Here is a 12,796-nt window from a genome sequence, read left to right as displayed (position 1 = left end):
TGCCTAGCCATTCGGTCCCTAGTCTGTAGCGGTGCATTGGGTTCTTCCGTCCTAAGTGCAGGACCCTGCACTTATCCGTATTGAACCTCATCAGATTTCTTTTGGCCCAATCCTCCAATTTGTCTAGGTCCCTCTGTATCCTATCCCTACCCTCCAGCGTATCTACCACTCCTCCCAGTTTAGTGTCATCTGCAAACTTGCTGAGGGTGCAATCCACACCGTCCTCCAGATCATTTATGAAGATATTGAACAAAACCGGCCCCAGGACCGACCTTTGGGGCATTCCACTTGATACCGGCTGCCAACTAGACATGGAGCCATTGATCACTACCCGTTGAGCCCAACAATCTAGCCAGCTTTCTATCCACCTTATAGTCCATTCATCCAGCCCATACTTCTTTAACTTGCTGGCAAGAATACTGTGGGAGACCATGTCAAAAGCTTTGCTAAAGTCAAGGAACAACACGTCCACTGCTTTCCCCTCATCCACAGAGCCTGTTATCTCGTCACAGAAGGCGATTAGATTAGTCAGGCATGACTTGGCCTTGGTGAATCCATGCTGACTGTTCCTGATCACTTTCCTCTCCTCTAAGTGCTTCAGAATTGATTCCTTGAGGACCTGCTCCATGATTTTTCCAGGGACTGGGGTGAGGCTGACTGGTCTGTAGTTCCCAGGATCCTCCTTCTTCCCTTTTTTAAAGATGGGCACTACATTAGCCTTTTTCCAGGCGTCTTGGACTTCCCCGATCGCCATGAGTTTTCAAAGATAATGGCCAATGGCTCTGCAATCACATCCGCCAACTCCTTTAGCACTCTCGGATGCAGCGCATCCGGCTCCATGGACTTGTGCTCGTCCAGCTTTTCTAAATAGCCCCGAATCACTTCTTTCTCCACAGAGGGCTGGTCACCTCCTCCCCATGATGTGCTGCCCAGGGCAGCAGTCTGGGAGCTGACCTTGTTCGTGAAGACAGAGGCAGAAGACAGTTAGCTTTTTCCACATCCTCTGTCACTAGGTTGCCTCCCTCCTTCAGTAAGGGGCCCACACATTCCTTGACTTTCTTCTTGTTGCTAACATACCTGAAGAAACCCTTCTGATTACTCTTAACATCTCTTGCTAGCTGCAACTCCAGCTGCGATTTGGCCTTCCTCATTTCACTCCTGCATGCCTGAGGAATTTTTTTATAAACCTGTTGCAGCTACCCTGTTATATACCACAGTTCGGGGAGGGGAATGGGGTCTAGTGATTGGGCGGGAGGGGCTGGGAGCCAGGACTCCTGGGTTCTCTCCCTGGCTCTGGTTGGGGGGTGGGATCTGGTGCTTAGAGTAAAAGGACACAGATTCGAGCCAGCCCCCTAGAGGTGAAAGCCCCATGTCCCTTCCCCAGCGCATCCCCGGGGCAGCGGGTCTGCACAGCTCAGGGCCTAGGGCAGAGCTCACAGGGGGTCGACAGCTGAGCAGAGTTTCCCTCTCCCCCCTTAGGATGCTGCGAAAGGGACACAGGGGATGGGAGAGAGCTGACCAGCCCCCCAGAAAGGGGAGGGGGCAAGATCACGAGGACAGAGCTCAAGAGAAACTGCCCCCCCCCGGCAGATGCCCCAGCTCTGGCTCCCCAGCTCATTTGCCCTTCACCCCCAACGACATTCAGGCATTGGGCCCCTCAGCCCCCCCATTCTGCCCCCTGGCCTGCGTCCCCTCCCCCATTCTGTCCCCCCAGCCTGTAGTTCCCTCACGTTCACCCCATCATGGCACCCACCTTCCTAGTTCTGCCCTGTCCCCTATCCCTTCATCCCCCGTTGTGCCCCTCATGCCCCATGTCCTGTCCCCTGTTCTGCCCCCCATCCCCCTGACCTCCCCGTTGTAGGGAAGGGACACCTGGCTGCCCTCAGTTAACATGGCCGCCCCCTCACCCCCTACAGCCCTCGCAGGGCAGCCATGCTGGCCCCTGGCTAAGATGGCCAAAGCCTCAACCTGGGGGCAGGAACAATCCTGTCCCCCCTGTGATGGGTTGGATCACAGGAAACCCCCGTGGGACTGCCAACTGATTTGCTGAGACTTCTTCTGCCCCTGCTTTCCCTGCCAATTTGGGACTCCACAACACTGCCTGGTTTGAGCCAGACACACTATCCTGTTACAAATCAAGACCCAGGTCTGAACAACGTCCCACAAAAGCTGCAGGCTGAACTGAAAACAGATTAAGAAGTGTTCCTGTCTCCAACACCCAGATGCCCAGTTCCCAATGGGGTCCAAACCCCAAATAAATCCGTTTTACCCTAGATAAAACTTATACAGGGTAAACTGATAAAATGTTCACCCTCTATAACACAGAGAGATATGCACAGCTGTTTCCTCCCCCCCTCCCCCCCGGGCTCGGTATTAATACATAGTCTGGGTTAATAAGTAAAAAGTGATTTTATTAAATACAAAAAGTAGGATTTAAGTGGTTCCAAGTAATAACAGACAGAACAAAGTTCTAGGCAGTTCTTAAGTATCTAGCTGGTGGGGTAAGGGTGTACGATCATTGCAGAGCCCTAGAGGGCAGGTGTGTGCAGGGGTCTGGACACAGAGAATGGCCGACACCCTGTTTCCTGGCAACTCATGGCCTGGGCCCTTCCCCCCTGCAAGGTGAGAGCTAAAGGGTTGGAGAACAAAAGAATCAGGTGCCCTCCTGGCCCGGGAAAGGGACAAAGCCCAGAGGAGGAGGGGCTGGAGGGAGTTTCAGTTTGGGGCTGGCCAGGACATGGAGTGAAGAGCAGACAGGGCTGTCTGGCTCACTGCCCCCCAAAATGGACCCAGCTGAGGGGTTCTGTTCTCTGCACCTACAAGCTGTTTTAGACCATGTTCCTGTCGTGTAATAAACCTCTGTTTTACTGGCTGGCTGAGAGTCACGTCTGACTGCGGAGTTGGGGGGCAGGACCCTCTGGCTTCCCCAGGAGCCCCGCCTTGGCGGACTCGCTGGGGGAAGCTCACGGAGGGGCAGAGGATGCTGAGGTCACTGGGGTCTCCATTCTCCAGGGCATTGGCCGGGGTCCCAAGTTCCCTTGCGGGTCCTCTGTACCAATAAACTCCCTCTCCCATCACCTCGTGAAACCAGTAACACCAAGGGAAACTGAGTCCCACCTACTCTGCATGCAAACCATTGGAAAAACCAAGAAACGCCCCCACTTCGTCACAGTGGGGAGCAGGGGTTGCCCCTATTGGTAGGGGGACATCATGGGCCCCAAGGAGGGAGGTTATTGCCCTAGAACTCCTCCTAGATCGTGCCCCTTCCCTGAGATCCCCACACAGCTTCCAGGCAGTGACCTGCAGGGCAGGAGTCATCGGGGGAGCTGGGGGTCTACCAGTGGTGGAGGGGCAGTGGGGTTGTCTCTCCATCCCCCCATCTCAATGAGCCCCTCCCCGAGGTGTCTGGGCCCCACTCACCTGGATTCACTGCCCCCGTCCCCCCCAACCAGCCCCAGCCCCTGGGTACCACGAGCCTGTTTCCAGAGCTGGTTTGATGGTACCTGGCCCCGTGCTGCCCGGGCAGGTTGGAGCCGGAGCCGCTCCAGGCAGGGTCGGGTTGGTTCCCCCTGTGAGAATAAAACAAGCACCTGTCAGGGGCCAGGGGAGGGACTGAAACAGCGACTCAGTGATCTCCCCCTCTCCCCACCTCGATTCAGCATCGGTCATCACTGTCATTCCCGGAGGCAGGGGGGAAGGATTTTTGTGGCTGGGGACGGTGCCGGCTTGGCAGCCCCTGGGCCCCAACTCATCTATGCATCCTCAGAGTAGGGACAGCCCTGGGAAAGGCCCCCTGCTCTGAAGCTGTCCCTGGGGGCAGGGATCCCCCTTCCTCAGCCCCAAATCTCCAGCAGCTGCTGCTGCTCTTAAGTTGGGGATCCCCACCCCAGTCCTAGTGACTCCATCCCTGCTTCCCAGACAGGCATCTCCTCTGCTTTGCCCAGGGCTCATGGCAGAGCCTGGCTCTGAGCATCCCATCAATGCGGAGCTCCCCCGAGTGTCCAGCTGGGCGTCGGATTGGGAGTGAAGATGCCCAGCCGGGCCCTTCACCTGCTACCACCAGCTCCACGGGGTCACTGGGCTCTGACCAGACGGGCAGGTCTGGTTTGGTGCTATATCGGCAGCTGGAGTTCCCTGTGTCTCTCCGGCTCACACTGCTGATGGGAAACTCAGCCATGTCCCCAGCCGGCTCCGCGTCCTGCAGCCTGTTCGGGTTTCCATCTTGGTACAGAAGGAACCTCACCTTCTGGTGCCGACCCCGACACCAGATGGTCACGGCTCCCCCATCTGCTGGGACTCAGGGAGATGGAGGGTTTGGGGTAGTAGGTCTCTGCAGTGAGAAGGAGACAGGCCATGAGACAGCCCCCGGCACAGTCTCTGCACCTGTCCTCACCGCACGGTCCCAGACACGGGGCCCCTAGGAGAAAACCCAGCCGGAGGAACCTCTCCGAGATCCCAGAGATTCCTGGGAGCTCCAACTGAAGCTGCCCGAGGACCTAAATCCACAGCACCCCTCTGTACCCGTCTATCTACTTAATGGGCCCCCCCAGCCCAGTGTCCCCCCTCCCCATCCCTGCCCCATGGGATAAGACCCATGGGCCCATCCTGCCAGTATCATCCCCCCACCCCCCAGATCAGACCCACAGGTCCTCACAGCCACTGTCTCGTACTCAGCAGCCGCCAGCAGCTGCTGCGTCTCTGGCAGGTGCTGGGAACCTCTCGGGCTGGCGGCACCGGGCAGTGCCAGATTGTGTCTGGTACAACAACACCCAGCTCCTCCCAAGCGCTTCACACCTGCAGATATCACAGCACTTCACAGAGGGGGGCAGGGGAACCAGCCCCATTTTACAGAGGGGGAAACTGAGGCAAAGAAAGGGGCAGGGACTTGGCCACAGTCCCCCAGAAAATCATGGCAACAATAGGAACGGCAGCCAGCTATCCTGAGTCCCAGCCCCTGCGCTCTCCCCACTAGGCCACACGGCCACCCAGGGAGTGTCAGCCCGACTCAGGGCCGTAGTCCGTACAGCATTGGTGGGCTAGTGGCTACAGTAGAGGACTGAGATCCAGGGTTAAATCCCCAGCTTCGGGACGAGAGTGGGGTCTAGAGGTGGGGGTGGGGAGGACTGGGAGCCAGAATTCCTGGGTTTGATCCCAGCACAGAGAGGGGAGTGGGGTCTAGTGGTTAGATCGGGAGGGGGCTGGGAGTCAGAGGTGCTGGGTGCTGCACAGACACAGTGAGAAAAAGCCCCCACCCTAAAGCCAAGCCCTGACTCTCTAACCAGACACGAGGTACAGGAGGAATGATTGTCCCCAGGTCATACAAGGGGAAATGGAGGCACAGGCGGGTTGAGTGACACCCCAAGGTCCCCTTGGGGCAGGGATCCCCCCTCCCTCAGCCCCAAATCTCCAGTGGCTGGGAACCCCCCAGTGACTCCGTCCCCACTCCCCAGCCGAGCGTCCCCTCTGCTGGGCCCACGGCGAAGAGCATCCCATTGGCATGGAGAACCCCTGTAGGTCTGGCTGGGTGTGGGGCTGGGAGCGGGGATGCCGAGCCGGGCCCCTCACCTACTACAACAATCCGCACGATGTCACTAGGATCCGACCAGTTGGGCGGCTCCAATCTGGAGCGAGATCGGCAGCTGTAGGCCCCTCCGTCTTCCCGCCTGGCGCCGGGGATGGTGAATTCAACCCTGTCCCCAGCAGTATCCAGCTTCCAGATTTCGATTCCACCTTTATACAGAAATAACCTCCTGGCCTCGCACCGACACTGACAGCGGATGGTGACGGCTCCCCCCAGGGCGATCACCCCACTGGGGCTGGCGGAGATGGAGGGTCCGGGCGCAGGGAGCTCTGCATTCACACACAAACAGGAATGAGATGGGGAGACACAAACTCCTCCCGTCTGTCTGTAACCTGCCCCTAGCGCCCAGCCCTGGGACAGCGCCAGGGCTATCAGACACCTTACTGCATCCGCAGGGAACCTGTGGGCTGGGTTCTGATCTCAGCCCCCTGGGGTCAACCAGGAGTCACCCCTGAGTGCACTGGGGCAGGGCTGGGGTTAATCCAGGGGGGTTGATTTGAGGTTTGGGGGGAAGGTTCCGGGCTCAGCTAGTCTCTTCTCCCCCATCCTTAACTTTCCCCCACCCCTCATTGATACTCACGTCCAGACACCCCACTCCACCCAACCAGCCAGCAGCCTGGAAAGGAAACTGTTTGTTAGGGACCAGATCCCAGAACGACTGGAGCCTGCACCATGGTCTCAGATCGATTCCCCCCACTCCCCCCCCCCCCCAACCCACCCATGGTGACACTCACCAAGGAAGAGGACAGTGAGATGAGAGCAGATGCCATGATGGGGCAGCGCGGGGGCTCTCAGCACTGCCACCAATGCCCCGGTGCCCAGCTCCACCCAGCCCCGAATAAGGCACTGAGCCAGGGGCTGTCGCCACAGGAAGCCGGTGATGTCTCATCTCTTCCTGTATCCATCACACCTTGTCTCTAATCTACCGGCCAAATCTAGCGTGGCCAAAGTAAGCAGAGGTACCTGCAAAACCCAGGAAATCCTGGGACCGTCAGCCTGGCCAGGTGTCATGCAGCTAGCAGCATGTCCCTATGTCTGTGGGGAGTGGGGACAGGTCACCCTCAGTGTTCCCTGCAGCCTTGGGGAAGGTGCACTAGGCTGGTAGCCAGGAGACCACGGGGTCTGGTCTTCAGTCTCCAACTGACCACTGAGAATATTTCCATGCAGATCTTCCTTCTCATTACTTTCTGGGTTCAAACCTGGCTGATGACCCATATCGGTAAAAGTAATATGATCATGCAATTAAAGTACGATGTCATAATGCACAAGGGGGCAGAGCTAAGAGTGTTCAGGAAACCGTAACTGAGGCATTTCCTGCTGCTGGAGGGTTTGACTCTGCAGCCTTCCCGCTCAGCCTGCCAAGCTGCCCACCTGCCACACGAGCCGTGGCACCGTGTGAGGAGCAGGCGCGATGGGGGACGCCTGGGTTTGCTGCCCCTTGGGCCACAGCTGAGCGGTGATGACGGGTTTACACTGTAACGCCTGGTTCTAAGGGGCTTTTCTCAGCGTGTGAATTAAATCAACCAGGTTCAAAACAAAACTGGAGAAAGAAATTCCATCCCAGGCCCCCAGCCGGTCACCAGCCAGGAGAGACCCAGGGACCTTCTAATGCCCCCGCAGAGACCCTGCCCCCGAGCTGGAGGAGACCCTGTCAGTGGTTATGTGGCCAGGCCCCGAGAGAGGGACGTGACACAGGCTTTGTTTATACGCCATTGGCTGGAGGGCAGCAGAAAGCTGGGGGTCAGGAAGCTTTGACTGTGTCCTTGGCTCTAGTCGTTGGAGCAGGGGGCTGGGAGCCAGGATCCCGGGCGTGATGGTTGCGCCGTCGCCCATCCGTTGCTCTCACACAGCGCTGGGTAATGCCGGGAGCACCGCGACTTGGGGGCAGCGTTAAAGGTGCCTCAGGAGTCCAGCCAGATGGTCCCAACGGGCTTTAACTCCCGTATCCCCCTGCTCATCAGTCGCCCCCCCCTCGGCTGCCCCTGGTCCCATGGAGCAGGAGTGGGACAAGCAGCGGATTTGCTGCATAGCAGAGTCATCTCCCGGCCTTTTCACTCCCCAAACTTACTCCCGCCCCCGGTCTGGGAAACGGCAGCCACCTGGGCTGGGAGGGGCACTGGGGGCAGGTAGGGTGACCAGATGTCCCAATTTTATAGGGACAGTCCCGATATTTGAGGCTTTGTCTTCTATGGTCCCCACCCCCATCCCGATTTTTCACACTTGCTCTCTGGTCACCCTAGGGGCAGGGGAATATGGCGGGTGGGAGAACGTGGGGGAACATTGGGGCTGGGGGGCTGAGGGGGCAGGCCTGCAGGGCAGGGCAGTGGAGGGGAGACAATGGAAGCTGCCCCCAGTGGCTGGGGTTCACCTGGGTTCCCCCCGGTGAGTGTTTCAGGGTGAATCTGCCCTATGGCCATGGGGGGCATCATCTCCCCTCCCTCCCCTGCCCCGCCCCAGTCAGCCAGAGGTGCCCCAGCTCAGTGGGAATTTTGGCAGGAAAACAAATCCCCCCCGACCCCATCTGCTGACTCCCCCCTTTCAAAACCCCATCCTATCTCAAACCACCGCCCCGCCCCGACCAGTCTCCCCTCAAACTCCCAGCTCCACCACTTCCCCCGACCTCGGCCCATCTCCCCTCACAACCACATCCCCCCTACCCCGACCTCATTCCGTCTCCCGTCATGCCCATATTCCCCCACCCCGACCCATCTCCCCTCACACCCACGTCCCCCCACTATGACCTCGGCCCATCTCCCCTCATGCCCATGTCCCCCCAACCCCGACCTCGGCCTGTCTCCCTTCACACCCATGTGCCGCCCTCCCCAACCTCAGCCTGTCACTCTGCCTCGGTGGGTCACAACTGTGAATACCAAATTCAGGGCAAGCTGCTGACAAGTAGGGCAGACACACCCCGAAACGGGTGCTTATTCTTCCATAAGATATTCCAAACCAGCAACTAACGTCTCACCCCAGTGGCTAACAAGAAGTTAGAAATGCAGGGTCCTTAGGAATTCCAGTCCTTGTTCCAACTCACAGACACTAGACTTAATGATGGGTGGTTATTTAAAACCAACTGCGTCAACCAAAGGGTTCTTCTGATCCCAAAGGACCAGCCACGCACCCAGGTCAATATGTAACTCAGATCTTACTAAAGGATTGGCAAGAGTGTGATCAATGGGGTATCTAATATCTAAAGGTTTATTTATAAAAAGAAAGAGGGGAGAGTTAAAGTTGGTTAAAGGAATCAAATACATACGACATTTGCAAAGTTCTTGGCTCAGGCTTGAAGCAGTGATGAAATAATGTGCTGGCTGGTTCAGTCTCATTGGAAGGTCCTCGGTCCGTCGGTTTGAAGGCTCCCGTTCATATAAGTCCACGGTCCAGAGAGCAGAGCAGGAAAAAGGGGAAATGGAGATGTTTCCAGGGCTTTTTATAGCGTCTGTGACATTATAGGATTCAAATATGACCATGTAGATCATTGTTGCTACCACTGTTATACAATTGCAACAAATCTTCTGCAAAGTGTGTCATGTCAGGTGTCGTGGTTTCTCGACAAGCCCTCAGCACACTCTGTGGAAAAATACAGGCACAAGATGGAGTTTAGCGTCACGTGATCTGGTCAAACGCCTGCCCTCCAGTGCCTGGATGAGTCATAGCAGAGGCCATTGCCCAGATTCCAGTTAGAGCGGTCACATGAAAGTCCGCCAGGTATGGATAAGCTTCTTCCATGGCCCATTGGGTCTGTTGAGGGGCCATCACTCGAATGCTCCATTCGCAATGTGCTGGCTAGACTCCATGTAAACGGTACTGTGGGTGTTACCACAGGAGCAAACACATTTGAAAGACAGGTACCTAGTCAATATCCATAACTGCAGATACAAAAATGCAAAAAGAAAAGGAGTACTTGTGGCACCTTAGAGACTAACCAATTTATTTGAGCATACAAAAAAGGTGCATGCATACAAACCACCCCCCCCACCCCCCGCCCCCACCAGCAGGCTCTCTCCTCCAGCCTCTGTTCACATTCCTGGGCAGAGTTGTTACCTCCCCCTCCCCCTCCTGGCTCAGGGGACAGGCTCTCAGGTCTCCCATCCCCAGGGCACATTCCCAGGTCAACACTCCCCCCACCCTGCTGCGGCACATCTCTCCCTCCTTTGAGACTGAACTGAGCGGGGTCACTCTGAGCAGTGACCTGGGGAAGTTCGGGGCCCCCTCTACGGGACAACGCGTCTGCTATCATGTTGGCACTTCCCTTCACGTGGACCACGTCCACGTCGTAATCCTGCAGGAGCAGGCTCCATCTCAGGAGTATGGCGTTGGCTCCTTTCATCTGGTGCAGCCAGGTCAGGGGAGAGTGGTCGGTGTAGACGGTGAAGTGTCGCCCGAAGAGATAGGGCTCTAGTTTCTTGAGGGCCCACACCATGGCCAGGCACTCCTTCTCCATGGCCGCGTAGTGTTGCTCCCAGGGTAGCAACTTCTTGCGCAGGTACACGATGGGGTGTCTCTCCCCATTTTCATCCTCCTGCATTAACACCGCCCCCAGTCCCGTGTCTGAGGCATCGGTGAACACCACAAAGGGCTTGTCAAAGTCTGGGTTTGCCAGAACTGGACCACTGACCAGAGCCTCCTTCAGCACGCAGAAAGCCTCCTGGCACTGCTCGGTCCAGACTACCTTGTCTGGCTTCCCCTTCTTGCATAGCTCAGTGATGGGGGTGGCGATGGCGCTAAAGTGGGGCACAAATCTTCGGTAGTATCCTGCCATCCCAATAAAGGCTTGGACCTGCTTTTTGGTGTGGGGAGCGGGCCAGTCTCTGATCACCTCCACCTTAGCTGGTTCCGGCTTTAGGCGGCCGCTCCCCACCCGATGGCCCAGGTAAGATACTTCAGCCATCCCCACCTTGCACTTCTCCGCTTGTACAGTCAGCCCAGCCCCCTGGAGTCGGTCCAGCACTTGTCTAACCTGGGACACATGGTCCTCCCAGGTCTGGCTAAAGACACAGATGTCATCAATATACGCCATGGCAAAACTCTCCATCCCCCTCAGGAGCTGGTCCACCAGGCGGTGGAAGGTGGCCGGCGCTCCCTTGAGGCCGAAAGGCAGGGTCAGGAACTCATAGAGCCCCAGAGGGGTGATAAAGGCCGATTTCAGCCGGGCATCTGCATCCAGCGGCACTTGCCAGTAGCCCTTTGTAAGGTCCATGGTGGTAAGGTACCGAGCTCCTCCCAGCTTGTCTAGGAGCTCGTCAGGCCTGGGCATGGGGTAGGCATCAGATACAGTGATGGCATTGAGCTTCCGATAGCCCACACAGAACCGGATCGACCCGTCCTTTCTGCGGACCAGCACCACCAGCAAGGCCCAAGGGCTGGCAGATAGCTGGATCACCCCCAAAGCCAGCATGTCCCGGACCTCTCTTTCCAGGTCCTGAGCAGTTTTCCCTGTGACTCGGAAGGGGGAGCATCTTATCGGCAGGTGAGACCCTGTCTGCCCCCGGTGGACAGTCAGATTAGTGCCTCCAGGATGGTTGGAAAACAGCTGTCGGTACGGATGCAGCACCCCCTGACCTCAGCTTGCTGGGCAGGGGTTAGCTGATCCGAGCAGGGAATTGTTTCTAGGGGGGAACCAGCTCTGGTCCCAGGCAATACATCTACTAAAGGGTCATCTCCCTGCTCCTCCCACTGTCCACACACGGCCAACACCACTTACCCCCTGGCATAATATGGCTTCATCATATTCACATGGTAAACCCGGAGACGGTGCGCCTGGATAGACAGCTCCACCACATAGTTTACCTCATTGAGCTGCTTGACAACCTTGAAATGGCCCTCCCAGGTGGCCTGTAGTTTGTTCTTTCTCACGGGGATGAGAACCATCACCTGATGCCCGGTGGTGTAGGCACGGGCCCGCGCCGTGCTGTCATACCAGTCCTTCTGCTTCTTCTGGGCTCTGGCCAGATTCTCCCTGGCCAGGCCCATGAGTTCAGCCAGTCTCTCTCGGAAGATCAGGACATACTCCACCACTGACTCTCCATCGGGAGTGGCCTTTCCCTCCCACTCGTCTCTCATCAGGTCCAGGGGGCCCCTCACCCTCCTTCCATATAACAGTTCGAAAGGTGAAAATCCGGCAGACTCCTGGGGTACCCCCCTGTACGCGAACAGCAGGTGAGGTAAGTACTTGTCCCTATCCCGCAGGTGCTGGTTCATAAAGGTTTTCAGCATCATCTTTAGCGTCCCGTTGAACCTCTCCACCAGCCCAATGGACTGGGGGTGATAAGCTGAGGCCCAGTTGTGCTGGACCCCACATTTCTCCCACAAGCACCGGAGCAGGACCGACATGAAGTTGGATCCTTGGTCTGTTAAGACTTCCTTGGGGAACCCCACTCGGCTGAAAATGGTCAGGAGCACATCTGCCACGGTGTCTGCCTCAATGGAAGCTAAGGGCACTACCTCGGGGTAGCGGGTGGCAAAATCTACCACCACCAGAATGTATTTCTTCCCCGACCGGGTCGTCTTGCTCAGAGGTCCCACTATGTCCATGGCCACCTTCTGGAAAGGTTCCTCTATGATGGGCAAAGGTCTCAAAGCCGCTTTTCCCTTGTCCCAGGCCTTCCTCACCCTCTGACAGGGGTCACAGGATCAGCAATACTGTCGGACCGTGGTAAAGACCCCAGGCCAGTAAAAGTTCTGTAGCAACCTCTGCCGGGTGCACCGGATTCCCTGGTGCCCTGAGAGGGGGATGTCATGGGCCAGGTACAGTAGCTTGCGGCGATACTTCTGGGGGACCACTAGCTGCTTCCTGATCCCACAGGACTCCACTTCCCTTGGGGGAGCCCATTCTCGGTACAGGAACCCCTTCTCCCATGGGAACCTCTCCTGGCAGCCTCTTCTCATGGTCCGTACCATATTGAGGTTGGCCAGGTCCCTGAGCTTCCGCAAGGAGGGATCTTTCCTCAACTCGGCCTGGAACTCAGCAGCTGGGGAAGGGATGGGGACCGGTTCCCTCTCATTGGCCGGGTCTGAGGCCACAGCCTCTCTGAGCCGTGCCCCTCGGCGCTCCCTCCCCACCAGGGTAGGGTCCTGCGCCTCCGATGTGGTACCCTCCCCAAGGTCTCCTCAGTCTGTCCCTGAGCCTGGGGCACTTGGTCCGTACTGGGTCCGTACTGGGTCTGTACATGGCCTCTCTGGCCACAGTGATAGCAGCTCAGGTCACATTGGTCC

General features: G+C 57.3%; 1 protein-coding gene across 2 annotated transcripts in view; it reads right to left on the bottom strand.

Annotated features, from left to right (window-relative positions):
• LOC119564368 (immunoglobulin superfamily member 1-like) overlaps positions 1–12,796 on the bottom strand; it is an 80,716-nt gene that overhangs the window by 50,973 nt on the left and 16,947 nt on the right. The window lies entirely within an intron of this gene.

The sequence above is a fragment of the Chelonia mydas genome, chromosome 23 (assembly GCF_015237465.2).
Source record: "Chelonia mydas isolate rCheMyd1 chromosome 23, rCheMyd1.pri.v2, whole genome shotgun sequence".
NCBI classification, from domain to species: Eukaryota; Metazoa; Chordata; order Testudines; family Cheloniidae; genus Chelonia; species Chelonia mydas.
This window is presented reverse-complemented; position numbering and strand designations above follow the sequence as displayed.